At 43.6% G+C, this 27,586-nt stretch overlaps 13 non-coding genes across 13 annotated transcripts; all 13 read left to right on the top strand.

Annotated features, from left to right (window-relative positions):
• Window positions 1–2,157: 2,157 nt before the first annotated feature.
• On the top strand, window positions 2,158–2,229 carry trnac-gca (transfer RNA cysteine (anticodon GCA)). The gene has a single exon. It is a non-coding gene; the product is annotated as a tRNA-Cys (tRNA).
• Window positions 2,230–3,780: 1,551 nt separating this feature from the next.
• trnac-gca (transfer RNA cysteine (anticodon GCA)) lies at window positions 3,781–3,852 on the top strand. Its single transcript has one exon. It is a non-coding gene; the product is annotated as a tRNA-Cys (tRNA).
• A 1,560-nt stretch (window positions 3,853–5,412) lies between these two features.
• Window positions 5,413–5,484, top strand: trnac-gca (transfer RNA cysteine (anticodon GCA)). Its single transcript has one exon. It is a non-coding gene; the product is annotated as a tRNA-Cys (tRNA).
• A 2,905-nt stretch (window positions 5,485–8,389) lies between these two features.
• Window positions 8,390–8,461, top strand: trnac-gca (transfer RNA cysteine (anticodon GCA)). The gene has a single exon. It is a non-coding gene; the product is annotated as a tRNA-Cys (tRNA).
• Window positions 8,462–10,013: 1,552 nt separating this feature from the next.
• On the top strand, window positions 10,014–10,085 carry trnac-gca (transfer RNA cysteine (anticodon GCA)). The gene has a single exon. It is a non-coding gene; the product is annotated as a tRNA-Cys (tRNA).
• A 1,559-nt stretch (window positions 10,086–11,644) lies between these two features.
• trnac-gca (transfer RNA cysteine (anticodon GCA)) lies at window positions 11,645–11,716 on the top strand. Its single transcript has one exon. It is a non-coding gene; the product is annotated as a tRNA-Cys (tRNA).
• A 1,551-nt stretch (window positions 11,717–13,267) lies between these two features.
• Window positions 13,268–13,339, top strand: trnac-gca (transfer RNA cysteine (anticodon GCA)). The gene has a single exon. It is a non-coding gene; the product is annotated as a tRNA-Cys (tRNA).
• A 1,551-nt stretch (window positions 13,340–14,890) lies between these two features.
• On the top strand, window positions 14,891–14,962 carry trnac-gca (transfer RNA cysteine (anticodon GCA)). Its single transcript has one exon. It is a non-coding gene; the product is annotated as a tRNA-Cys (tRNA).
• A 3,170-nt stretch (window positions 14,963–18,132) lies between these two features.
• Window positions 18,133–18,204, top strand: trnac-gca (transfer RNA cysteine (anticodon GCA)). The gene has a single exon. It is a non-coding gene; the product is annotated as a tRNA-Cys (tRNA).
• Window positions 18,205–19,764: 1,560 nt separating this feature from the next.
• Window positions 19,765–19,836, top strand: trnac-gca (transfer RNA cysteine (anticodon GCA)). Its single transcript has one exon. It is a non-coding gene; the product is annotated as a tRNA-Cys (tRNA).
• A 1,560-nt stretch (window positions 19,837–21,396) lies between these two features.
• Window positions 21,397–21,468, top strand: trnac-gca (transfer RNA cysteine (anticodon GCA)). The gene has a single exon. It is a non-coding gene; the product is annotated as a tRNA-Cys (tRNA).
• Window positions 21,469–24,636: 3,168 nt separating this feature from the next.
• Window positions 24,637–24,708, top strand: trnac-gca (transfer RNA cysteine (anticodon GCA)). The gene has a single exon. It is a non-coding gene; the product is annotated as a tRNA-Cys (tRNA).
• A 1,552-nt stretch (window positions 24,709–26,260) lies between these two features.
• Window positions 26,261–26,332, top strand: trnac-gca (transfer RNA cysteine (anticodon GCA)). The gene has a single exon. It is a non-coding gene; the product is annotated as a tRNA-Cys (tRNA).
• The last annotated feature ends 1,254 nt before the right edge of the window (window positions 26,333–27,586 follow it).

Consider the following 27,586-nt stretch of genomic DNA (forward strand, 5'->3'; position numbering starts at 1 on the left):
CCAGGTACACTTTTAGTACCCTCTTCTCCCTTGGGCCAAGTCGAGCAAAGCAGGGACTAAACGTGACGTCCACAGACTATCAGATGTTGATTGGGTAAAAGTGTAACGTTTCTGCAGCAGCAGAAGTTGTCGGAACACTGTTGTGGCATCTGTAAACAAGCTGCGCCTTACACAAGTTTCGTGGCTGAAGGATAATAAACAACTCTTGTGCAAAAGCTAGCGCAGCTGGCATCGGCTGTTTCCTCCGGTCCAGAATAAAGCCACTCATGTCAAGACGACAAATAAAACAAGCGGAACCGTTCTACTTTAGATGCGCGTTCAAACTGTGTATTTAGCCTTTTTTGAATGGGTTGCAATAGGGCAGATAAAAGTTTGGAATGCACAGAAAAACGGCATGAGGTCAAACTCAGTCAATACCAGAGGAGGGTAAACTACAATCAACCCTTAATAAAAAGGTAGATAAGTGTGCAAGCTTCAAAGCTCAGCTAACACTGTGTGATTGTGTCATTGTGTCTTTGCCACCCTCATATTTGCAGACAGATAGGGGAGTATAGCTCAGTGGTAGAGCATTTGACTGCAGATCAAGAGGTCATCTGCTCCCTTTACTTAAATAGAATTTGTATTTGTTAAAAGACCAACTGCAATGTTGGCATTCCGCAGACTGCCCTTTCAACTTCATACCAATTTCTCAAGAGGGTGTAAGATGGCATTTAAGATACAGTTCCGCCCCTTTCCTTGAGTTGCTTTTAGCTATAGCTTTTTTGCACTTGGTAACACTCTGTCATCGTCGTAGTGAGCGTGGTTGATTAAGACATCAAGACAACATCCTCTGCAAACAACAGTGGCGCAAAGGCCTGACCATCAGGCGCTCGCCTTCGAGCCTAATGCATGAGGTCAAATCTAATCCTTGCCTTGAGAAGTATTTAAAACAAATAGATAGGTGTGCAGAGACACAGCATATAAAGTCTGATGTAACAGTTCTGTTGAGCCAATGTATGTGCTCCACCAAATATTTCAGAATATACACAAGGGCAGAGGTGAGGTGGCTACAGGTACATCTTGTATATTTTGAACAAAAGGACAGTTGAAGAGTTCCTGATTACGTTTGCTTTTCACATAATAGTCAATCTACAGCAATTTACACGTCCTCATTCAGCGTTGTCGCTAAGCATCCAAAAGATATGCCTATGCCCATCCATCATCAATGAGAAGGAGCGGAAAAACGGGGCACAGAAAGTACAACACACAATGAAGTCCCCTGAAGGTTTCCATGCCCACATTCTCTCAACTCCGCAGCAGCATGTGCTGTGTGATTTGAAAAGACCTCAAAGGCTTGCCTCACACCACATGGAAACCTTGATGAGCCTGTAAGGTCTATCGCACAGACACAAGATAAGTCAAAAACTACTGACAAATCTGACAAGTCTGACAAATCTGACAAATCTGACAAATCCTTTTTCTTTAGGAGAATACCCAGTAAACGCCCAACCTATAGCATTTGTATGATGCTAAACCTATTTATAAGCATTACTAGTGCCCCTTTTCCATTAGCACCTACTTTGCTCAACTCTATTCAGCCCTGCTTTAGCACATTTCCATTTGGTGCTACCGCCTCAGACCAGGTACACTTTTAGTACCCTCTTCTCCCTTGGGCCAAGTCGAGCAAAGCAGGGACTAAACGTCCACAGACTATCAGATGTTGATTGGGTAAAAGTGTAACGTTTCTGCAGCAGCAGAAGTTGTCGGAACACTGTTGTGGCATCTGTAAACAAGCTGCGCCTTACACAAGTTTCGTGGCTGAAGGATAATAAACAACTGTTGTGCAAAAGCTAGCGCAGCTGGCATCGGCTGTTTCCTCCGGTCCAGAATAAAGCCACTCATGTCAAGACGACAAATAAAACAAGCGGAACCGTTCTACTTTAGATGCGCGTTCAAACTGTGTATTTAGCCTTTTTTGAATGGGTTGCAATAGGGCAGATAAAAGTTTGGAATGCACAGAAAAACGGCATGAGGTCAAACTCAGTCAATACCAGAGGAGGGTAAACTACAATCAACCCTTAATAAAAAGGTAGATAAGTGTGCAAGCTTCAAAGCTCAGCTAACACTGTGTGATTGTGTCAATGTGTCCTTCCCACCCTCAGATTTGGAGACAAATAGGGGAGTATAGCTCAGTGGTAGAGCATTTGACTGCAGATCAAGAGGTCCCCGGTTCAAATCCGGATGCTCCCTTTACTTAAATAGAATTTGTATTTGTTAAAAGACCAACTGCAATGTTGGCATTCCGCAGACTGCCCTTTCAACTTCATACCAATGTCTCAAGAGGGTGTAAGATGGCATTTAAGATACAGTTCCGCCCCTTTCCTTGAGTTGATTTTAGCTATAGCTTTTTTGCACTTGGTAACACTCTGTCATCGTCGTAGTGAGAGTGGTTGATTAAGACATCAAGACAACATCCTCTGCAAACAACAGTGGCGCAAAGGCCTGACCATCAGGCGCTCCTCTTCGAGCCTAATGCATGAGGTCAAATCTTATCCTTGCCTTGAGAAGTATTTAAAACAAATAGATAGCTGTGCAGCGACACAGCATATAAAGTATGATGTAACAGTTCTGTTGAGCCAATGCATGTGCTCCACCAAATATTTCAGAATATACACAAGTGAGGTGGCTACAGGTACATCTTGTATATTTTGAACAAAAGGACAGTTGAAGAGTTCCTGATTACGTTTGCTTTTCACATAATAGTCAATCTACAGCAATTTACACGTCCTCATTCAGCGTTGTCGCTAAGCATCCAAAAGATATGCCTATGCCCATCCATCATCAATGAGAAGGAGCGGAAAAACGGGGCACAGAAAGTACAACACACAATGAAGTCCCCTGAAGGTTTCCATGCCCACATTCTCTCAACTCCGCAGCAGCATGTGCTGTGTGATTTGAAAAGACCTCAAAGGCTTGCCTCACACCACATGGAAACCTTGATGAGCCTGTAAGGTCTATCGCACAGACACAAGATAAGTCAAAAACTACTGACAAATCTGACAAGTCTGACAAATCTGACAAATTTGACAAATCCTTTTTCTTTAGGAGAATACCCAGTAAACGCCCAACCTATAGCATTTGTATGATGCTAAACCTATTTATAAGCATTACTAGTGCCCCTTTTCCATTAGCACCTACTTTGCTCAACTCTATTCAGCCCTGCTTTAGCACATTTCCATTTGGTGCTACCGCCTCAGACCAGGTACACTTTTAGTACCCTCTTCTCCCTTGGGCCAAGTCGAGCAAAGCAGGGACTAAACGTGACGTCCACAGACTATCAGATGTTGATTGGGTAAAAGTGTAACGTTTCTGCAGCAGCAGAAGTTGTCGGAACACTGTTGTGGCATCTGTAAACAAGCTGCGCCTTACACAAGTTTCGTGGCTGAAGGATAATAAACAACTGTTGTGCAAAAGCTAGCGCAGCTGGCATCGGCTGTTTCCTCCGGTCCAGAATAAAGCCACTCATGTCAAGACGACAAATAAAACAAGCGGAACCGTTCTACTTTAGATGCGCGTTCAAACTGTGTATTTAGCCTTTTTTGAATGGGTTGCAATAGGGCAGATAAAAGTTTGGAATGCACAGAAAAACGGCATGAGGTCAAACTCAGTCAATACCATAGGAGGGTAAACTACAATCAACCCTTAATAAAAAGGTAGATAAGTGTGCAAGCTTCAAAGCTCAGCTAACACTGTGTGATTGTGTCAATGTGTCCTTCCCACCCTCAGATTTGTAGACAGATAGGGGGTATAGCTCAGTGGTAGAGCATTTGACTGCAGATCAAGAGGTCCCCGGTTCAAATCCGGATGCTCCCTTTACTTAAATAGAATTTGTATTTGTTAAAAGACCAACTGCAATGTTGGCATTCCGCAGACTGCCCTTTCAACTTCATACCAATGTCTCAAGAGGGTGTAAGATGGCATTTAAGATACAGTTCCGCCCCTTTCCTTGAGTTGCTTTTAGCTATAGCTTTTTTGCACTTGGTAACACTCTGTCATCGTCGTAGTGAGCGTGGTTGATTAAGACATCAAGACAACATCCTCTGCAAACAACAGTGGCTCAAAGGCCTGACCATCAGGCGCTCGCCTTCGAGCCTAATGCATGAGGTCAAATCTAATCCTTGCCTTGAGAAGTATTTAAAACAAATAGATAGGTGTGCAGAGACACAGCATATAAAGTCTGATGTAACAGTTCTGTTGAGCCAATGTATGTGCTCCACCAAATATTTCAGAATATACACAAGGGCAGAGGTGAGGTGGCTACAGGTACATCTTGTATATTTTGAACAAAAGGACAGTTGAAGAGTTCCTGATTACGTTTGCTTTTCACATAATAGTCAATCTACAGCAATTTACACGTCCTCATTCAGCGTTGTCGCTAAGCATCCAAAAGATATGCCTATGCCCATCCATCATCAATGAGAAGGAGCGGAAAAACGGGGCACAGAAAGTACAACACACAATGAAGTCCCCTGAAGGTTTCCATGCCCACATTCTCTCAACTCCGCAGCAGCATGTGCTGTGTGATTTGAAAAGACCTCAAAGGCTTGCCTCACACCACATGGAAACCTTGATGAGCCTGTAAGGTCTATCGCACAGACACAAGATAAGTCAAAAACTACTGACAAATCTGACAAGTCTGACAAATCTGACAAATTTGACAAATCCTTTTTCTTTAGGAGAATACCCAGTAAACGCCCAACCTATAGCATTTGTATGATGCTAAACCTATTTATAAGCATTACTAGTGCCCCTTTTCCATTAGCACCTACTTTGCTCAACTCTATTCAGCCCTGCTTTAGCACATTTCCATTTGGTGCTACCGCCTCAGACCAGGTACACTTTTAGTACCCTCTTCTCCCTTGGGCCAAGTCGAGCAAAGCAGGGACTAAACGTGACGTCCACAGACTATCAGATGTTGATTGGGTAAAAGTGTAACGTTTCTGCAGCAGCAGAAGTTGTCGGAACACTGTTGTGGCATCTGTAAACAAGCTGCGCCTTACACAAGTTTCGTGGCTGAAGGATAATAAACAACTGTTGTGCAAAAGCTAGCGCAGCTGGCATCGGCTGTTTCCTCCGGTCCAGAATAAAGCCACTCATGTCAAGACGACAAATAAAACAAGCGGAACCGTTCTACTTTAGATGCGCGTTCAAACTGTGTATTTAGCCTTTTTTGAATGGGTTGCAATAGGGCAGATAAAAGTTTGGAATGCACAGAAAAACGGCATGAGGTCAAACTCAGTCAATACCATAGGAGGGTAAACTACAATCAACCCTTAATAAAAAGGTAGATAAGTGTGCAAGCTTCAAAGCTCAGCTAACACTGTGTGATTGTGTCAATGTGTCCTTCCCACCCTCAGATTTGGAGACAGATAGGGGAGTATAGCTCAGTGGTAGAGCATTTTACTGCAGATCAAGAGGTCCCCGGTTCAAATCCGGATGCTCCCTTTACTTAAATATCAAATCAAATCAAATCAATTTATTTTTGTAAGGCCCAAAATCACAACAACAGTTGCCTCTGAGGGCCACAGGGAGAAATGAATCAACAATGTCTGTGGTGGCGATGGAGTCAGACAATGTCTGTGATGGCGAGGGACGATGTCCCAGGGTCCTCTGTCCTTAGACTCTCCTTCTCGGCCAGGAAAAACTACAAAAAAAACCTCTTTGGGAAAAAAGCGTAGAAACCTGGAGGAGTTCCAGTGAAGGAGAGATCCGACTCTCACAGACGGACAGACGGACACGAGGAGACTGGAGCTGGACCCACTCTTCAGGCAGATGAGGGACCGACTGAGGCGAACTGGACCCACTCTTCAGGCAGATGAGGGACCGTCGGAGTCGAGCAGGACCCACTCTTCAGGCAGATGAGGGACCGTCGGAGGCGAACTGGACCCACTCCTCAGGCAGATGAGGGACCGTGGGAGGCGAGCTGGACCCACTCTTCAGGTAGATGAGGCACCGTCGGAGGCGAGCTGGACCCACTCTTCAGGCAGATGAGGGACCGACTGAGGCGAACTGGAGCCACTCTTCAGGCAGATGAGGGACCGTCCACATGGGGCAGGGACCACTTCACCAGGAGAGGGACATCTGGGTCCACAGGTCCTCAGGAGTGAGAGAAAGAAAAAGAAGGCGGTGAACAGTTTGCAAGTGGAATTAAAAAATAAATATTGTTTGATAGCATAAGTAGTCAGAAGAAGAGGATAGTGCTCAAGCTGTCATACTTCCCCCAGCACAGTTACTCCTAGGGCAGCGTAGCTGAAGCTGTGGGTTTATCTTTCTGTTCCTAACTACTCTGACCATAAGCCATTTCGAAGAGGAACGTTTTAAGCCTGGACTTAAATGAAGAGACTGTGTCAGCATATTTAACATGGGTCGGGAGCTGATTCCATAACACAGGGGCTTGGTAGCTAAACGCTCTACCTCCTACAGTACTTTTAGAGACTCTTGGCACCACCAGAAGGCCGGCATTCTGAGAGCGAAGAGCTCTGTTTGGATGATATGGTTCTATAGCATCTTTGAGGTAGGATGGGGCCATGTCATTTATGGCTTTGTAGGTCAAGAGTAGAATTTTGAATTTGATTCTGGACTCGACGGGGAGCCAGTGAAGAGACTTCAGCACTGGCGTAATGTGCTCTCTTCTTTTTGTTCCTGTTAGTAATCTTGCTGCTGCATTTTGAACCAGTTGAAAGCTTTTTATGGAGCTTTTAGGACACGCTGCAAGCAGGGAGTTACAGTAGTCTAATCTAGTCGTTACAAATGCATGGATAAGTTTTTCGGCATCACTTTTAGGCAGGATTCTTCTGATTTTAGAATTTGTATTTGTTAAAAGACCAACTGCAATGTTGGCATTCCGCAGACTGCCCTTTCAACTTCATACCAATGTCTCAAGAGGGTGTAAGATGGCATTTAAGATACAGTTCCGCCCCTTTCCTTGAATTGCTTTTAGCTATAGCTTTTTTGCACTTGGTAACACTCTGTCATCGTCGTAGTGAGGGTGGTTGATTAAGACATCAAGACAACATCCTCTGCAAACAACAGTGGCTCAAAGGCCTGACCATCAGGCGCTCGCCTTCGAGCCTAATGCATGAGGTCAAATCTAATCCTTGCCTTGAGAAGTATTTAAAACAAATAGATAGGTGTGCAGAGACACAGCATATAAAGTCTGATGTAACAGTTCTGTTGAGCCAATGTATGTGCTCCACCAAATATTTCAGAATATACACAAGGGCAGAGGTGAGGTGGCTACAGGTACATCTTGTATATTTTGAACAAAAGGACAGTTGAAGAGTTCCTGATTACGTTTGCTTTTCACATAATAGTCAATCTACAGCAATTTACACGTCCTCATTCAGCGTTGTCGCTAAGCATCCAAAAGATATGCCTATGCCCATCCATCATCAATGAGAAGGAGCGGAAAAACGGGGCACAGAAAGTACAACACACAATGAAGTCCCCTGAAGGTTTCCATGCCCACATTCTCTCAACTCCGCAGCAGCATGTGTTGTGTGATCTGAAAAGACCTCAAAGGCTTGCCTCACACCACATGGAAACCTTGATGAGCCTGTAAGGTCTATCGCACAGACACAAGATAAGTCAAAAACTACTGACAAATCTGACAAGTCTGACAAATCTGACAAATCTGACAAATCCTTTTTCTTTAGGAGAATACCCAGTAAACGCCCAACCTATAGCATTTGTATGATGCTAAACCTATTTATAAGCATTACTAGTGCCCCTTTTCCATTAGCACCTACTTTGCTCAACTCTATTCAGCCCTGCTTTAGCACATTTCCATTTGGTGCTACCGCCTCAGACCAGGTACACTTTTAGTACCCTCTTCTCCCTTGGGCCAAGTCGAGCAAAGCAGGGACTAAACGTGACGTCCACAGACTATCAGATGTTGATTGGGTAAAATTGTAACGTTTCTGCAGCAGCAGAAGTTGTCGGAACACTGTTGTGGCATCTGTAAACAAGCTGCGCCTTACACAAGTTTCGTGGCTGAAGGATAATAAACAACTGTTGTGCAAAAGCTAGCGCAGCTGGCATCGGCTGTTTCCTCCGGTCCAGAATAAAGCCACTCATGTCAAGACGACAAATAAAACAAGCGGAACCGTTCTACTTTAGATGCGCGTTCAAACTGTGTATTTAGCCTTTTTTGAATGGGTTGCAATAGGGCAGATAAAAGTTTGGAATGCACAGAAAAACGGCATGAGGTCAAACTCAGTCAATACCAGAGGAGGGTAAACTACAATCAACCCTTAATAAAAAGGTAGATAAGTGTGCAAGCTTAAAGCTCAGCTAACACTGTGTGATTGTGTCATTGTGTCTTTGCCACCCTCATATTTGCAGACAGGTAGGGGGTATAGCTCAGTGGTAGAGCATTTGACTGCAGATCAAGAGGTCCCCGGTTCAAATCCGGATGCTCCCTTTACTTAAATAGAATTTGTATTTGTTAAAAGACCAACTGCAATGTTGGCATTCCGCAGACTGCCCTTTCAACTTCATACCAATGTCTCAAGAGGGTGTAAGATGGCATTTAAGATACAGTTCCGCCCCTTTCCTTGAGTTGATTTTAGCTATAGCTTTTTTGCACTTGGTAACACTCTGTCATCGTCGTAGTGAGAGTGGTTGATTAAGACATCAAGACAACATCCTCTGCAAACAACAGTGGCGCAAAGGCCTGACCATCAGGCGCTCCTCTTCGAGCCTAATGCATGAGGTCAAATCTTATCCTTGCCTTGAGAAGTATTTAAAACAAATAGATTGCTGTGCAGCGACACAGCATATAAAGTATGATGTAACAGTTCTGTTGAGCCAATGCATGTGCTCCACCAAATATTTCAGAATATACACAAGTGAGGTGGCTACAGGTACATCTTGTATATTTTGAACAAAAGGACAGTTGAAGAGTTCCTGATTACGTTTGCTTTTCACATAATAGTCAATCTACAGCAATTTACACGTCCTCATTCAGCGTTGTCGCTAAGCATCCAAAAGATATGCCTATGCCCATCCATCATCAATGAGAAGGAGCGGAACAACGGGGCACAGAAAGGACAACACACAATGAAGTCCCCTGAAGGTTTCCATGCCCACATTCTCTCAACTCCGCAGCAGCATGTGCTGTGTGATTTGAAAAGACCTCAAAGGCTTGCCTCACACCACATGGAAACCTTGATGAGCCTGTAAGGTCTATCGCACAGACACAAGATAAGTCAAAAACTACTGACAAATCTGACAAGTCTGACAAATCTGACAAATCTGACAAATCCTTTTTCTTTAGGAGAATACCCAGTAAACGCCCAACCTATAGCATTTGTATGATGCTAAACCTATTTATAAGCATTACTAGTGCCCCTTTTCCATTAGCACCTACTTTGCTCAACTCTATTCAGCCCTGCTTTAGCACATTTCCATTTGGTGCTACCGCCTCAGACCAGGTACACTTTTAGTACCCTCTTCTCCCTTGGGCCAAGTCGAGCAAAGCAGGGACTAAACGTGACGTCCACAGACTATCAGATGTTGATTGGGTAAAAGTGTAACGTTTCTGCAGCAGCAGAAGTTGTCGGAACACTGTTGTGGCATCTGTAAACAAGCTGCGCCTTACACAAGTTTCGTGGCTGAAGGATAATAAACAACTGTTGTGCAAAAGCTAGCGCAGCTGGCATCGGCTGTTTCCTCCGGTCCAGAATAAAGCCACTCATGTCAAGACGACAAATAAAACAAGCGGAACCGTTCTACTTTAGATGTGCGTTCAAACTGTGTATTTAGCCTTTTTTGAATGGGTTGCAATAGGGCAGATAAAAGTTTGGAATGCACAGAAAAACGGCATGAGGTCAAACTCAGTCAATACCATAGGAGGGTAAACTACAATCAACCCTTAATAAAAAGGTAGATAAGTGTGCAAGCTTCAAAGCTCAGCTAACACTGTGTGATTGTGTCAATGTGTCCTTCCCACCCTCAGATTTGGAGACAGATAGGGGAGTATAGCTCAGTGGTAGAGCATTTGACTGCAGATCAAGAGGTCCCCGGTTCAAATCCGGATGCTCCCTTTACTTAAATAGAATTTGTATTTGTTAAAAGACCAACTGCAATGTTGGCATTCCGCAGACTGCCCTTTCAACTTCATACCAATGTCTCAAGAGGGTGTAAGATGGCATTTAAGATACAGTTCCGCCCCTTTCCTTGAGTTGCTTTTAGCTATAGCTTTTTTGCACTTGGTAACACTCTGTCATCGTCGTAGTGAGGGTGGTTGATTAAGACATCAAGACAACATCCTCTGCAAACAACAGTGGCTCAAAGGCCTGACCATCAGGCGCTCGCCTTCGAGCCTAATGCATGAGGTCAAATCTAATCCTTGCCTTGAGAAGTATTTAAAACAAATAGATAGGTGTGCAGAGACACAGCATATAAAGTCTGATGTAACAGTTCTGTTGAGCCAATGTATGTGCTCCACCAAATATTTCAGAATATACACAAGGGCAGAGGTGAGGTGGCTACAGGTACATCTTGTATATTTTGAACAAAAGGACAGTTGAAGAGTTCCTGATTACGTTTGCTTTTCACATAATAGTCAATCTACAGCAATTTACACGTCCTCATTCAGCGTTGTCGCTAAGCATCCAAAAGATATGCCTATGCCCATCCATCATCAATGAGAAGGAGCGGAAAAACGGGGCACAGAAAGTACAACACACAATGAAGTCCCCTGAAGGTTTCCATGCCCACATTCTCTCAACTCCGCAGCAGCATGTGCTGTGTGATTTGAAAAGACCTCAAAGGCTTGCCTCACACCACATGGAAACCTTGATGAGCCTGTAAGGTCTATCGCACAGACACAAGATAAGTCAAAAACTACTGACAAATCTGACAAGTCTGACAAATCTGACAAATCTGACAAATCCTTTTTCTTTAGGAGAATACCCAGTAAACGCCCAACCTATAGCATTTGTATGATGCTAAACCTATTTATAAGCATTACTAGTGCCCCTTTTCCATTAGCACCTACTTTGCTCAACTCTATTCAGCCCTGCTTTAGCACATTTCCATTTGGTGCTACCGCCTCAGACCAGGTACACTTTTAGTACCCTCTTCTCCCTTGGGCCAAGTCGAGCAAAGCAGGGACTAAACGTGACGTCCACAGACTATCAGATGTTGATTGGGTAAAAGTGTAACGTTTCTGCAGCAGCAGAAGTTGTCGGAACACTGTTGTGGCAACTGTAAACAAGCTGCGCCTTACACAAGTTTCGTGGCTGAAGGATAATAAACAACTGTTGTGCAAAAGCTAGCGCAGCTGGCATCGGCTGTTTCCTCCGGTCCAGAATAAAGCCACTCATGTCAAGACGACAAATAAAACAAGCGGAACCGTTCTACTTTAGATGCGCGTTCAAACTGTGTATTTAGCCTTTTTTGAATGGGTTGCAATAGGGCAGATAAAAGTTTGGAATGCACAGAAAAACGGCATGAGGTCAAACTCAGTCAATACCAGAGGAGGGTAAACTACAATCAACCCTTAATAAAAAGGTAGATAAGTGTGCAAGCTTCAAAGCTCAGCTAACACTGTGTGATTGTGTCAATGTGTCCTTCCCACCCTCAGATTTGGAAAAGATAGGGGAGTATAGCTCAGTGGTAGAGCATTTGACTGCAGATCAAGAGGTCCCCGGTTCAAATCCGGATGCTCCCTTTACTTAAATAGAATTTGTATTTGTTAAAAGACCAACTGCAATGTTGGTATTCCGCAGACTGCCCTTTCAACTTCATACCAATGTCTCAAGAGGGTGTAAGATGGCATTTATGATACAGTTCCGCCCCTTTCCTTGACTTGATTTTAGCTATAGCTTTTTTGCACTTGGTAACACTCTGTCATCGTCGTAGTGAGCGTGGTTGATTAAGACATCAAGACAACATCCTCTGCAAACAACAGTGGCGCAAAGGCCTGACCATCAGGCGCTCGCCTTCGAGCCTAATGCATGAGGTCAAATCTTATCCTTGCCTTGAGAAGTATTTAAAACAAATAGATAGCTGTGCAGCGACACAGCATATAAAGTATGATGTAACAGTTCTGTTGAGCCAATGCATGTGCTCCACCAAATATTTCAGAATATACACAAGTGAGGTGGCTACAGGTACATCTTGTATATTTTGAACAAAAGGACAGTTGAAGAGTTCCTGATTACGTTTGCTTTTCACATAATAGTCAATCTACAGCAATTTACACGTCCTCATTCAGCGTTGTCGCTAAGCATCCAAAAGATATGCCTATGCCCATCCATCATCAATGAGAAGGAGCGGAAAAACGGGGCACAGAAAGTACAACACACAATGAAGTCCCCTGAAGGTTTCCATGCCCACATTCTCTCAACTCCGCAGCAGCATGTGCTGTGTGATTTGAAAAGACCTCAAAGGCTTGCCTCACACCACATGGAAACCTTGATGAGCCTGTAAGGTCTATCGCACAGACACAAGATAAGTCAAAAACTACTGACAAATCTGACAAGTCTGACAAATCTGACAAATCTGACAAATCCTTTTTCTTTAGGAGAATACCCAGTAAACGCCCAACCTATAGCATTTGTATGATGCTAAACCTATTTATAAGCATTACTAGTGCCCCTTTTCCATTAGCACCTACTTTGCTCAACTCTATTCAGCCCTGCTTTAGCACATTTCCATTTGGTGCTACCGCCTCAGACCAGGTACACTTTTAGTACCCTCTTCTCCCTTGGGCCAAGTCGAGCAAAGCAGGGACTAAACGTGACGTCCACAGACTATCAGATGTTGATTGGGTAAAAGTGTAACGTTTCTGCAGCAGCAGAAGTTGTCGGAACACTGTTGTGGCAACTGTAAACAAGCTGCGCCTTACACAAGTTTCGTGGCTGAAGGATAATAAACAACTGTTGTGCAAAAGCTAGCGCAGCTGGCATCGGCTGTTTCCTCCGGTCCAGAATAAAGCCACTCATGTCAAGACGACAAATAAAACAAGCGGAACCGTTCTACTTTAGATGCGCGTTCAAACTGTGTATTTAGCCTTTTTTGAATGGGTTGCAATAGGGCAGATAAAAGTTTGGAATGCACAGAAAAACGGCATGAGGTCAAACTCAGTCAATACCAGAGGAGGGTAAACTACAATCAACCCTTAATAAAAAGGTAGATAAGTGTGCAAGCTTCAAAGCTCAGCTAACACTGTGTGATTGTGTCAATGTGTCCTTCCCACCCTCAGATTTGGAAAAGATAGGGGAGTATAGCTCAGTGGTAGAGCATTTGACTGCAGATCAAGAGGTCCCCGGTTCAAATCCGGATGCTCCCTTTACTTAAATAGAATTTGTATTTGTTAAAAGACCAACTGCAATGTTGGTATTCCGCAGACTGCCCTTTCAACTTCATACCAATGTCTCAAGAGGGTGTAAGATGGCATTTATGATACAGTTCCGCCCCTTTCCTTGACTTGATTTTAGCTATAGCTTTTTTGCACTTGGTAACACTCTGTCATCGTCGTAGTGAGCGTGGTTGATTAAGACATCAAGACAACATCCTCTGCAAACAACAGTGGCGCAAAGGCCTGACCATCAGGCGCTCGCCTTCGAGCCTAATGCATGAGGTCAAATCTTATCCTTGCCTTGAGAAGTATTTAAAACAAATAGATAGCTGTGCAGCGACACAGCATATAAAGTATGATGTAACAGTTCTGTTGAGCCAATGCATGTGCTCCACCAAATATTTCAGAATATACACAAGTGAGGTGGCTACAGGTACATCTTGTATATTTTGAACAAAAGGACAGTTGAAGAGTTCCTGATTACGTTTGCTTTTCACATAATAGTCAATCTACAGCAATTTACACGTCCTCATTCAGCGTTGTCGCTAAGCATCCAAAAGATATGCCTATGCCCATCCATCATCAATGAGAAGGAGCGGAAAAACGGGGCACAGAAAGTACAACACACAATGAAGTCCCCTGAAGGTTTCCATGCCCACATTCTCTCAACTCCGCAGCAGCATGTGCTGTGTGATTTGAAAAGACCTCAAAGGCTTGCCTCACACCACATGGAAACCTTGATGAGCCTGTAAGGTCTATCGCACAGACACAAGATAAGTCAAAAACTACTGACAAATCTGACAAGTCTGACAAATCTGACAAATCTGACAAATCCTTTTTCTTTAGGAGAATACCCAGTAAACGCCCAACCTATAGCATTTGTATGATGCTAAACCTATTTATAAGCATTACTAGTGCCCCTTTTCCATTAGCACCTACTTTGCTCAACTCTATTCAGCCCTGCTTTAGCACATTTCCATTTGGTGCTACCGCCTCAGACCAGGTACACTTTTAGTACCCTCTTCTCCCTTGGGCCAAGTCGAGCAAAGCAGGGACTAAACGTGACGTCCACAGACTATCAGATGTTGATTGGGTAAAAGTGTAACGTTTCTGCAGCAGCAGAAGTTGTCGGAACACTGTTGTGGCAACTGTAAACAAGCTGCGCCTTACACAAGTTTCGTGGCTGAAGGATAATAAACAACTGTTGTGCAAAAGCTAGCGCAGCTGGCATCGGCTGTTTCCTCCGGTCCAGAATAAAGCCACTCATGTCAAGACGACAAATAAAACAAGCGGAACCGTTCTACTTTAGATGCGCGTTCAAACTGTGTATTTAGCCTTTTTTGAATGGGTTGCAATAGGGCAGATAAAAGTTTGGAATGCACAGAAAAACGGCATGAGGTCAAACTCAGTCAATACCAGAGGAGGGTAAACTACAATCAACCCTTAATAAAAAGGTAGATAAGTGTGCAAGCTTCAAAGCTCAGCTAACACTGTGTGATTGTGTCAATGTGTCCTTCCCACCCTCAGATTTGGAAAAGATAGGGGAGTATAGCTCAGTGGTAGAGCATTTGACTGCAGATCAAGAGGTCCCCGGTTCAAATCCGGATGCTCCCTTTACTTAAATAGAATTTGTATTTGTTAAAAGACCAACTGCAATGTTGGTATTCCGCAGACTGCCCTTTCAACTTCATACCAATGTCTCAAGAGGGTGTAAGATGGCATTTATGATACAGTTCCGCCCCTTTCCTTGACTTGATTTTAGCTATAGCTTTTTTGCACTTGGTAACACTCTGTCATCGTCGTAGTGAGCGTGGTTGATTAAGACATCAAGACAACATCCTCTGCAAACAACAGTGGCGCAAAGGCCTGACCATCAGGCGCTCGCCTTCGAGCCTAATGCATGAGGTCAAATCTTATCCTTGCCTTGAGAAGTATTTAAAACAAATAGATAGCTGTGCAGCGACACAGCATATAAAGTATGATGTAACAGTTCTGTTGAGCCAATGCATGTGCTCCACCAAATATTTCAGAATATACACAAGTGAGGTGGCTACAGGTACATCTTGTATATTTTGAACAAAAGGACAGTTGAAGAGTTCCTGATTACGTTTGCTTTTCACATAATAGTCAATCTACAGCAATTTACACGTCCTCATTCAGCGTTGTCGCTAAGCATCCAAAAGATATGCCTATGCCCATCCATCATCAATGAGAAGGAGCGGAACAACGGGGCACAGAAAGGACAACACACAATGAAGTCCCCTGAAGGTTTCCATGCCCACATTCTCTCAACTCCGCAGCAGCATGTGCTGTGTGATTTGAAAAGACCTCAAAGGCTTGCCTCACACCACATGGAAACCTTGATGAGCCTGTAAGGTCTATCGCACAGACACAAGATAAGTCAAAAACTACTGACAAATCTGACAAGTCTGACAAATCTGACAAATCTGACAAATCCTTTTTCTTTAGGAGAATACCCAGTAAACGCCCAACCTATAGCATTTGTATGATGCTAAACCTATTTATAAGCATTACTAGTGCCCCTTTTCCATTAGCACCTACTTTGCTCAACTCTATTCAGCCCTGCTTTAGCACATTTCCATTTGGTGCTACCGCCTCAGACCAGGTACACTTTTAGTACCCTCTTCTCCCTTGGGCCAAGTCGAGCAAAGCAGGGACTAAACGTGACGTCCACAGACTATCAGATGTTGATTGGGTAAAAGTGTAACGTTTCTGCAGCAGCAGAAGTTGTCGGAACACTGTTGTGGCATCTGTAAACAAGCTGCGCCTTACACAAGTTTCGTGGCTGAAGGATAATAAACAACTGTTGTGCAAAAGCTAGCGCAGCTGGCATCGGCTGTTTCCTCCGGTCCAGAATAAAGCCACTCATGTCAAGACGACAAATAAAACAAGCGGAACCGTTCTACTTTAGATGCGCGTTCAAACTGTGTATTTAGCCTTTTTTGAATGGGTTGCAATAGGGCAGATAAAAGTTTGGAATGCACAGAAAAACGGCATGAGGTCAAACTCAGTCAATACCAGAGGAGGGTAAACTACAATCAACCCTTAATAAAAAGGTAGATAAGTGTGCAAGCTTCAAAGCTCAGCTAACACTGTGTGATTGTGTCATTGTGTCTTTGCCACCCTCATATTTGCAGACAGATAGGGGAGTATAGCTCAGTGGTAGAGCATTTGACTGCAGATCAAGAGGTCATCTGCTCCCTTTACTTAAATAGAATTTGTATTTGTTAAAAGACCAACTGCAATGTTGGCATTCCGCAGACTGCCCTTTCAACTTCATACCAATTTCTCAAGAGGGTGTAAGATGGCATTTAAGATACAGTTCCGCCCCTTTCCTTGAGTTGCTTTTAGCTATAGCTTTTTTGCACTTGGTAACACTCTGTCATCGTCGTAGTGAGCGTGGTTGATTAAGACATCAAGACAACATCCTCTGCAAACAACAGTGGCGCAAAGGCCTGACCATCAGGCGCTCGCCTTCGAGCCTAATGCATGAGGTCAAATCTAATCCTTGCCTTGAGAAGTATTTAAAACAAATAGATAGGTGTGCAGAGACACAGCATATAAAGTCTGATGTAACAGTTCTGTTGAGCCAATGTATGTGCTCCACCAAATATTTCAGAATATACACAAGGGCAGAGGTGAGGTGGCTACAGGTACATCTTGTATATTTTGAACAAAAGGACAGTTGAAGAGTTCCTGATTACGTTTGCTTTTCACATAATAGTCAATCTACAGCAATTTACACGTCCTCATTCAGCGTTGTCGCTAAGCATCCAAAAGATATGCCTATGCCCATCCATCATCAATGAGAAGGAGCGGAAAAACGGGGCACAGAAAGTACAACACACAATGAAGTCCCCTGAAGGTTTCCATGCCCACATTCTCTCAACTCCGCAGCAGCATGTGCTGTGTGATTTGAAAAGACCTCAAAGGCTTGCCTCACACCACATGGAAACCTTGATGAGCCTGTAAGGTCTATCGCACAGACACAAGATAAGTCAAAAACTACTGACAAATCTGACAAGTCTGACAAATCTGACAAATTTGACAAATCCTTTTTCTTTAGGAGAATACCCAGTAAACGCCCAACCTATAGCATTTGTATGATGCTAAACCTATTTATAAGCATTACTAGTGCCCCTTTTCCATTAGCACCTACTTTGCTCAACTCTATTCAGCCCTGCTTTAGCACATTTCCATTTGGTGCTACCGCCTCAGACCAGGTACACTTTTAGTACCCTCTTCTCCCTTGGGCCAAGTCGAGCAAAGCAGGGACTAAACGTGACGTCCACAGACTATCAGATGTTGATTGGGTAAAAGTGTAACGTTTCTGCAGCAGCAGAAGTTGTCGGAACACTGTTGTGGCATCTGTAAACAAGCTGCGCCTTACACAAGTTTCGTGGCTGAAGGATAATAAACAACTGTTGTGCAAAAGCTAGCGCAGCTGGCATCGGCTGTTTCCTCCGGTCCAGAATAAAGCCACTCATGTCAAGACGACAAATAAAACAAGCGGAACCGTTCTACTTTAGATGCACGTTCAAACTGTGTATTTAGCCTTTTTTGAATGGGTTGCAATAGGGCAGATAAAAGTTTGGAATGCACAGAAAAACGGCATGAGGTCAAACTCAGTCAATACCATAGGAGGGTAAACTACAATCAACCCTTAATAAAAAGGTAGATAAGTGTGCAAGCTTCAAAGCTCAGCTAACACTGTGTGATTGTGTCAATGTGTCCTTCCCACCCTCAGATTTGGAGACAGATAGGGGAGTATAGCTCAGTGGTAGAGCATTTGACTGCAGATCAAGAGGTCCCCGGTTCAAATCCGGATGCTCCCTTTACTTAAATAGAATTTGTATTTGTTGAAAGACCAACTGCAATGTTGGCATTCCGCAGACTGCCCTTTCAACTTCATACCAATGTCTCAAGAGGATGTAAGATGGCATTTAAGATACAGTTCCGCCCCTTTCCTTGAGTTGCTTTTAGCTATAGCTTTTTTGCACTTGGTAACACTCTGTCATCGTCGTAGTGAGGGTGGTTGATTAAGACATCAAGACAACATCCTCTGCAAACAACAGTGGCTCAAAGGCCTGACCATCAGGCGCTCGCCTTCGAGCCTAATGCATGAGGTCAAATCTAATCCTTGCCTTGAGAAGTATTTAAAACAAATAGATAGGTGTGCAGAGACACAGCATATAAAGTCTGATGTAACAGTTCTGTTGAGCCAATGTATGTGCTCCACCAAATATTTCAGAATATACACAAGGGCAGAGGTGAGGTGGCTACAGGTACATCTTGTATATTTTGAACAAAAGGACAGTTGAAGAGTTCCTGATTACGTTTGCTTTTCACATAATAGTCAATCTACAGCAATTTACACGTCCTCATTCAGCGTTGTCGCTAAGCATCCAAAAGATATGCCTATGCCCATCCATCATCAATGAGAAGGAGCGGAAAAACGGGGCACAGAAAGTACAACACACAATGAAGTCCCCTGAAGGTTTCCATGCCCACATTCTCTCAACTCCGCAGCAGCATGTGCTGTGTGATTTGAAAAGACCTCAAAGGCTTGCCTCACACCACATGGAAACCTTGATGAGCCTGTAAGGTCTATCGCACAGACACAAGATAAGTCAAAAACTACTGACAAATCTGACAAGTCTGACAAATCTGACAAATTTGACAAATCCTTTTTCTTTAGGAGAATACCCAGTAAACGCCCAACCTATAGCATTTGTATGATGCTAAACCTATTTATAAGCATTACTAGTGCCCCTTTTCCATTAGCACCTACTTTGCTCAACTCTATTCAGCCCTGCTTTAGCACATTTCCATTTGGTGCTACCGCCTCAGACCAGGTACACTTTTAGTACCCTCTTCTCCCTTGGGCCAAGTCGAGCAAAGCAGGGACTAAACGTGACGTCCACAGACTATCAGATGTTGATTGGGTAAAAGTGTAACGTTTCTGCAGCAGCAGAAGTTGTCGGAACACTGTTGTGGCATCTGTAAACAAGCTGCGCCTTACACAAGTTTCGTGGCTGAAGGATAATAAACAACTGTTGTGCAAAAGCTAGCGCAGCTGGCATCGGCTGTTTCCTCCGGTCCAGAATAAAGCCACTCATGTCAAGACGACAAATAAAACAAGCGGAACCGTTCTACTTTAGATGCGCGTTCAAACTGTGTATTTAGCCTTTTTTGAATGGGTTGCAATAGGGCAGATAAAAGTTTGGAATGCACAGAAAAACGGCATGAGGTCAAACTCAGTCAATACCATAGGAGGGTAAACTACAATCAACCCTTAATAAAAAGGTAGATAAGTGTGCAAGCTTCAAAGCTCAGCTAACACTGTGTGATTGTGTCAATGTGTCCTTCCCACCCTCAGATTTGGAGACAGATAGGGGAGTATATCTCAGTGGTAGAGCATTTGACTGCAGATCAAGAGGTCCCCGGTTCAAAGCCGGATGCTCCCTTTACTTAAATAGAATTTGTATTTGTTAAAAGACCAACTGCAATGTTGGCATTCCGCAGACTGCCCTTTCAACTTCATACCAATGTCTCAAGAGGGTGTAAGATGGCATTTAAGATACAGTTCCGCCCCTTTCCTTGAGTTGCTTTTAGCTATAGCTTTTTTGCACTTGGTAACACTCTGTCATCGTCGTAGTGAGGGTGGTTGATTAAGACATCAAGACAACATCCTCTGCAAACAACAGTGGCTCAAAGGCCTGACCATCAGGCGCTCGCCTTCGAGCCTAATGCATGAGGTCAAATCTAATCCTTGCCTTGAGAAGTATTTAAAACAAATAGATAGGTGTGCAGAGACACAGCATATAAAGTCTGATGTAACAGTTCTGTTGAGCCAATGTATGTGCTCCACCAAATATTTCAGAATATACACAAGGGCAGAGGTGAGGTGGCTACAGGTACATCTTGTATATTTTGAACAAAAGGACAGTTGAAGAGTTCCTGATTACGTTTGCTTTTCACATAATAGTCAATCTACAGCAATTTACACGTCCTCATTCAGCGTTGTCGCTAAGCATCCAAAAGATATGCCTATGCCCATCCATCATCAATGAGAAGGAGCGGAAAAACGGGGCACAGAAAGTACAACACACAATGAAGTCCCCTGAAGGTTTCCATGCCCACATTCTCTCAACTCCGCAGTAGCATGTGCTGTGTGATTTGAAAAGACCTCAAAGGCTTGCCTCACACCACATGGAAACCTTGATGAGCCTGTAAGGTCTATCGCACAGACACAAGATAAGTCAAAAACTACTGACAAATCTGACAAGTCTGACAAATCTGACAAATCTGACAAATCCTTTTTCTTTAGGAGAATACCCAGTAAACGCCCAACCTATAGCATTTGTATGATGCTAAACCTATTTATAAGCATTACTAGTGCCCCTTTTCCATTAGCACCTACTTTGCTCAACTCTATTCACCCCTGCTTTAGCACATTTCCATTTGGTGCTACCGCCTCAGACCAGGTACACTTTTAGTACCCTCTTCTCCCTTGGGCCAAGTCGAGCAAAGCAGGGACTAAACGTGACGTCCACAGACTATCAGATGTTGATTGGGTAAAAGTGTAACGTTTCTGCAGCAGCAGAAGTTGTCGGAACACTGTTGTGGCAACTGTAAACAAGCTGCGCCTTACACAAGTTTCGTGGCTGAAGGATAATAAACAACTGTTGTGCAAAAGCTAGCGCAGCTGGCATCGGCTGTTTCCTCCGGTCCAGAATAAAGCCACTCATGTCAAGACGACAAATAAAACAAGCGGAACCGTTCTACTTTAGATGCGCGTTCAAACTGTGTATTTAGCCTTTTTTGAATGGGTTGCAATAGGGCAGATAAAAGTTTGGAATGCACAGAAAAACGGCATGAGGTCAAACTCAGTCAATACCAGAGGAGGGTAAACTACAATCAACCCTTAATAAAAAGGTAGATAAGTGTGCAAGCTTCAAAGCTCAGCTAACACTGTGTGATTGTGTCAATGTGTCCTTCCCACCCTCAGATTTGGAGACAGATAGGGGAGTATAGCTCAGTGGTAGAGCATTTGACTGCAGATCAAGAGGTCCCCGTTTCAAATCCGGATGCCCCCTTTACTTAAATAGAATTTGTATTTGTTAAAAGACCAACTGCAATGTTGGCATTCCGCAGACTGCCCTTTCAACTTCATACCAATGTCTCAAGAGGGTGTAAGATGGCATTTAAGATACAGTTCCGCCCCTTTCCTTGAGTTGATTTTAGCTATAGCTTTTTTGCACTTGGTAACACTCTGTCATCGTCGTAGTGAGAGTGGTTGATTAAGACATCAAGACAACATCCTCTGCAAACAACAGTGGCGCAAAGGCCTGACCATCAGGCGCTCCTCTTCGAGCCTAATGCATGAGGTCAAATCTTATCCTTGCCTTGAGAAGTATTTAAAACAAATAGATAGGTGTGCAGCGACACAGCATATAAAGTATGATGTAACAGTTCTGTTGAGCCAATGCATGTGCTCCACCAAATATTTCAGAATATACACAAGTGAGGTGGCTACAGGTACATCTTGTATATTTTGAACAAAAGGACAGTTGAAGAGTTCCTGATTACGTTTGCTTTTCACATAATAGTCAATCTACAGCAATTTACACGTCCTCATTCAGCGTTGTCGCTAAGCATCCAAAAGATATGCCTATGCCCATCCATCATCAATGAGAAGGAGCGGAACAACGGGGCACAGAAAGTACAACACACAATGAAGTCCCCTGAAGGTTTCCATGCCCACATTCTCTCAACTCCGCAGCAGCATGTGCTGTGTGATCTGAAAAGACCTCAAAGGCTTGCCTCACACCACATGGAAACCTTGATGAGCCTGTAAGGTCTATCGCACAGACACAAGATAAGTCAAAAACTACTGACAAATCTGACAAGTCTGACAAATCTGACAAATCTGACAAATCCTTTTTCTTTAGGAGAATACCCAGTAAACGCCCAACCTATAGCATTTGTATGATGCTAAACCTATTTATAAGCATTACTAGTGCCCCTTTTCCATTAGCACCTACTTTGCTCAACTCTATTCAGCCCTGCTTTAGCACATTTCCATTTGGTGCTACCGCCTCAGACCAGGTACACTTTTAGTACCCTCTTCTCCCTTGGGCCAAGTCGAGCAAAGCAGGGACTAAACGTGACGTCCACAGACTATCAGATGTTGATTGGGTAAAAGTGTAACGTTTCTGCAGCAGCAGAAGTTGTCGGAACACTGTTGTGGCATCTGTAAACAAGCTGCGCCTTACACAAGTTTCGTGGCTGAAGGATAATAAACAACTGTTGTGCAAAAGCTAGCGCAGCTGGCATCGGCTGTTTCCTCCGGTCCAGAATAAAGCCACTCATGTCAAGACGACAAATAAAACAAGCGGAACCGTTCTACTTTAGATGCGCGTTCAAACTGTGTATTTAGCCTTTTTTGAATGGGTTGCAATAGGGCAGATAAAAGTTTGGAATGCACAGAAAAACGGCATGAGGTCAAACTCAGTCAATACCAGAGGAGGGTAAACTACAATCAACCCTTAATAAAAAGGTAGATAAGTGTGCAAGCTTCAAAGCTCAGCTAACACTGTGTGATTGTGTCATTGTGTCTTTGCCACCCTCATATTTGCAGACAGGTAGGGGAGTATAGCTCAGTGGTAGAGCATTTGACTGCAGATCAAGAGGTCTTCTGCTCCCTTTACTTAAATAGAATTTGTATTTGTTAAAAGACCAACTGCAATGTTGGCATTCCGCAGACTGCCCTTTCAACTTCATACCAATGTCTCAAGAAGGTGTAAGATGGCATTTAAGATACAGTTCCGCCCCTTTCCTTGAGTTGATTTTAGCTATAGCTTTTTTGCACTTGGTAACACTCTGTCATCGTCGTAGTGAGCGTGGTTGATTAAGACATCAAGACAACATCCTCTGCAAACAACAGTGGCGCAAAGGCCTGACCATCAGGCGCTCGCCTTCGAGCCTAATGCATGAGGTCAAATCTTATCCTTGCCTTGAGAAGTATTTAAAACAAATAGATAGGTGTGCAGCGACACAGCATATAAAGTATGATGTAACAGTTCTGTTGAGCCAATGCATGTGCTCCACCAAATATTTCAGAATATACACAAGGGCAGAGGTGAGGTGGCTACAGGTACATCTTGTATATTTTGAACAAAAGGACAGTTGAAGAGTTCCTGATTACGTTTGCTTTTCACATAATAGTCAATCTACAGCAATTTACACGTCCTCATTCAGCGTTGTCGCTAATCATCCAAAAGATATGCCTATGCCCATCCATCATCAATGAGAAGGAGCGGAAAAACGGGGCACAGAAAGTACAACACACAATGAAGTCCCCTGAAGGTTTCCATGCCCACATTCTCTCAACTCCGCAGCAGCATGTGCTGTGTGATCTGAAAAGACCTCAAAGGCTTGCCTCACACCACATGGAAACCTTGATGAGCCTGTAAGGTCTATCGCACAGACACAAGATAAGTCAAAAACTACTGACAAATCTGACAAGTCTGACAAATCTGACAAATCTGACAAATCCTTTTTCTTTAGGAGAATACCCAGTAAACGCCCAACCTATAGCATTTGTATGATGCTAAACCTATTTATAAGCATTACTAGTGCCCCTTTTCCATTAGCACCTACTTTGCTCAACTCTATTCAGCCCTGCTTTAGCACATTTCCATTTGGTGCTACCGCCTCAGACCAGGTACACTTTTAGTACCCTCTTCTCCCTTGGGCCAAGTCGAGCAAAGCAGGGACTAAACGTGACGTCCACAGACTATCAGATGTTGATTGGGTAAAAGTGTAACGTTTCTGCAGCAGCAGAAGTTGTCGGAACACTGTTGTGGCATCTGTAAACAAGCTGCGCCTTACACAAGTTTCGTGGCTGAAGGATAATAAACAACTGTTGTGCAAAAGCTAGCGCAGCTGGCATCGGCTGTTTCCTCCGGTCCAGAATAAAGCCACTCATGTCAAGACGACAAATAAAACAAGCGGAACCGTTCTACTTTAGATGCGCGTTCAAACTGTGTATTTAGCCTTTTTTGAATGGGTTGCAATAGGGCAGATAAAAGTTTGGAATGCACAGAAAAACGGCATGAGGTCAAACTCAGTCAATACCAGAGGAGGGTAAACTACAATCAACCCTTAATAAAAAGGTAGATAAGTGTGCAAGCTTAAAGCTCAGCTAACACTGTGTGATTGTGTCATTGTGTCTTTGCCACCCTCATATTTGCAGACAGGTAGGGGGTATAGCTCAGTGGTAGAGCATTTGACTGCAGATCAAGAGGTCCCCGGTTCAAATCCGGATGCTCTCTTTACTTAAATAGAATTTGTATTTGTTAAAAGACCAACTGCAATGTTGGCATTCCGCAGACTGCCCTTTCAACTTCATACCAATGTCTCAAGAGGGTGTAAGATGGCATTTATGATACAGTTCCGCCCCTTTCCTTGACTTGATTTTAGCTATAGCTTTTTTGCACTTGGTAACACTCTGTCATCGTCGTAGTGAGCGTGGTTGATTAAGACATCAAGACAACATCCTCTGCAAACAACAGTGGCGCAAAGGCCTGACCATCAGGCGCTCGCCTTCGAGCCTAATGCATGAGGTCAAATCTTATCCTTGCCTTGAGAAGTATTTAAAACAAATAGATAGCTGTGCAGCGACACAGCATATAAAGTATGATGTAACAGTTCTGTTGAGCCAATGCATGTGCTCCACCAAATATTTCAGAATATACACAAGTGAGGTGGCTACAGGTACATCTTGTATATTTTGAACAAAAGGACAGTTGAAGAGTTCCTGATTACGTTTGCTTTTCACATAATAGTCAATCTACAGCAATTTACACGTCCTCATTCAGCGTTGTCGCTAAGCATCCAAAAGATATGCCTATGCCCATCCATCATCAATGAGAAGGAGCGGAAAAACGGGGCACAGAAAGTACAACACACAATGAAGTCCCCTGAAGGTTTCCATGCCCACATTCTCTCAACTCCGCAGCAGCATGTGCTGTGTGATCTGAAAAGACCTCAAAGGCTTGCCTCACACCACATGGAAACCTTGATGAGCCTGTAAGGTCTATCGCACAGACACAAGATAAGTCAAAAACTACTGACAAATCTGACAAGTCTGACAAATCTGACAAATCTGACAAATCCTTTTTCTTTAGGAGAATACCCAGTAAACGCCCAACCTATAGCATTTGTATGATGCTAAACCTATTTATATGCATTACTAGTGCCCCTTTTCCATTAGCACCTACTTTGCTCAACTCTATTCAGCCCTGCTTTAGCACATTTCCATTTGGTGCTACCGCCTCAGACCAGGTACACTTTTAGTACCCTCTTCTCCCTTGGGCCAAGTCGAGCAAAGCAGGGACTAAACGTGACGTCCACAGACTATCAGATGTTGATTGGGTAAAAGTGTAACGTTTCTGCAGCAGCAGAAGTTGTCGGAACACTGTTGTGGCATCTGTAAACAAGCTGCGCCTTACACAAGTTTCGTGGCTGAAGGATAATAAACAACTGTTGTGCAAAAGCTAGCGCAGCTGGCATCGGCTGTTTCCTCCGGTCCAGAATAAAGCCACTCATGTCAAGACGACAAATAAAACAAGCGGAACCGTTCTACTTTAGATGCGCGTTCAAACTGTGTATTTAGCCTTTTTTGAATGGGTTGCAATAGGGCAGATAAAAGTTTGGAATGCACAGAAAAACGGCATGAGGTCAAACTCAGTCAATACCATAGGAGGGTAAACTACAATCAACCCTTAATAAAAAGGTAGATAAGTGTGCAAGCTTCAAAGCTCAGCTAACACTGTGTGATTGTGTCAATGTGTCCTTCCCACCCTCAGATTTGGAGACAGATAGGGGAGTATATCTCAGTGGTAGAGCATTTGACTGCAGATCAAGAGGTCCCCGGTTCAAAGCCGGATGCTCCCTTTACTTAAATAGAATTTGTATTTGTTAAAAGACCAACTGCAATGTTGGCATTCCGCAGACTGCCCTTTCAACTTCATACCAATGTCTCAAGAGGGTGTAAGATGGCATTTAAGATACAGTTCCGCCCCTTTCCTTGAGTTGCTTTTAGCTATAGCTTTTTTGCACTTGGTAACACTCTGTCATCGTCGTAGTGAGGGTGGTTGATTAAGACATCAAGACAACATCCTCTGCAAACAACAGTGGCTCAAAGGCCTGACCATCAGGCGCTCGCCTTCGAGCCTAATGCATGAGGTCAAATCTAATCCTTGCCTTGAGAAGTATTTAAAACAAATAGATAGGTGTGCAGAGACACAGCATATAAAGTCTGATGTAACAGTTCTGTTGAGCCAATGTATGTGCTCCACCAAATATTTCAGAATATACACAAGGGCAGAGGTGAGGTGGCTACAGGTACATCTTGTATATTTTGAACAAAAGGACAGTTGAAGAGTTCCTGATTACGTTTGCTTTTCACATAATAGTCAATCTACAGCAATTTACACGTCCTCATTCAGCGTTGTCGCTAAGCATCCAAAAGATATGCCTATGCCCATCCATCATCAATGAGAAGGAGCGGAAAAACGGGGCACAGAAAGTACAACACACAATGAAGTCCCCTGAAGGTTTCCATGCCCACATTCTCTCAACTCCGCAGTAGCATGTGCTGTGTGATTTGAAAAGACCTCAAAGGCTTGCCTCACACCACATGGAAACCTTGATGAGCCTGTAAGGTCTATCGCACAGACACAAGATAAGTCAAAAACTACTGACAAATCTGACAAGTCTGACAAATCTGACAAATCTGACAAATCCTTTTTCTTTAGGAGAATACCCAGTAAACGCCCAACCTATAGCATTTGTATGATGCTAAACCTATTTATAAGCATTACTAGTGCCCCTTTTCCATTAGCACCTACTTTGCTCAACTCTATTCACCCCTGCTTTAGCACATTTCCATTTGGTGCTACCGCCTCAGACCAGGTACACTTTTAGTACCCTCTTCTCCCTTGGGCCAAGTCGAGCAAAGCAGGGACTAAACGTGACGTCCACAGACTATCAGATGTTGATTGGGTAAAAGTGTAACGTTTCTGCAGCAGCAGAAGTTGTCGGAACACTGTTGTGGCAACTGTAAACAAGCTGCGCCTTACACAAGTTTCGTGGCTGAAGGATAATAAACAACTGTTGTGCAAAAGCTAGCGCAGCTGGCATCGGCTG

Source organism: Eucyclogobius newberryi, unplaced genomic scaffold (assembly GCF_026437365.1).
Source record: "Eucyclogobius newberryi isolate DKJ021-1_F unplaced genomic scaffold, fEucNew1.0.hap1 SCAF_6, whole genome shotgun sequence".
Taxonomy (NCBI): Eukaryota; Metazoa; Chordata; class Actinopteri; order Gobiiformes; family Gobiidae; genus Eucyclogobius; species Eucyclogobius newberryi.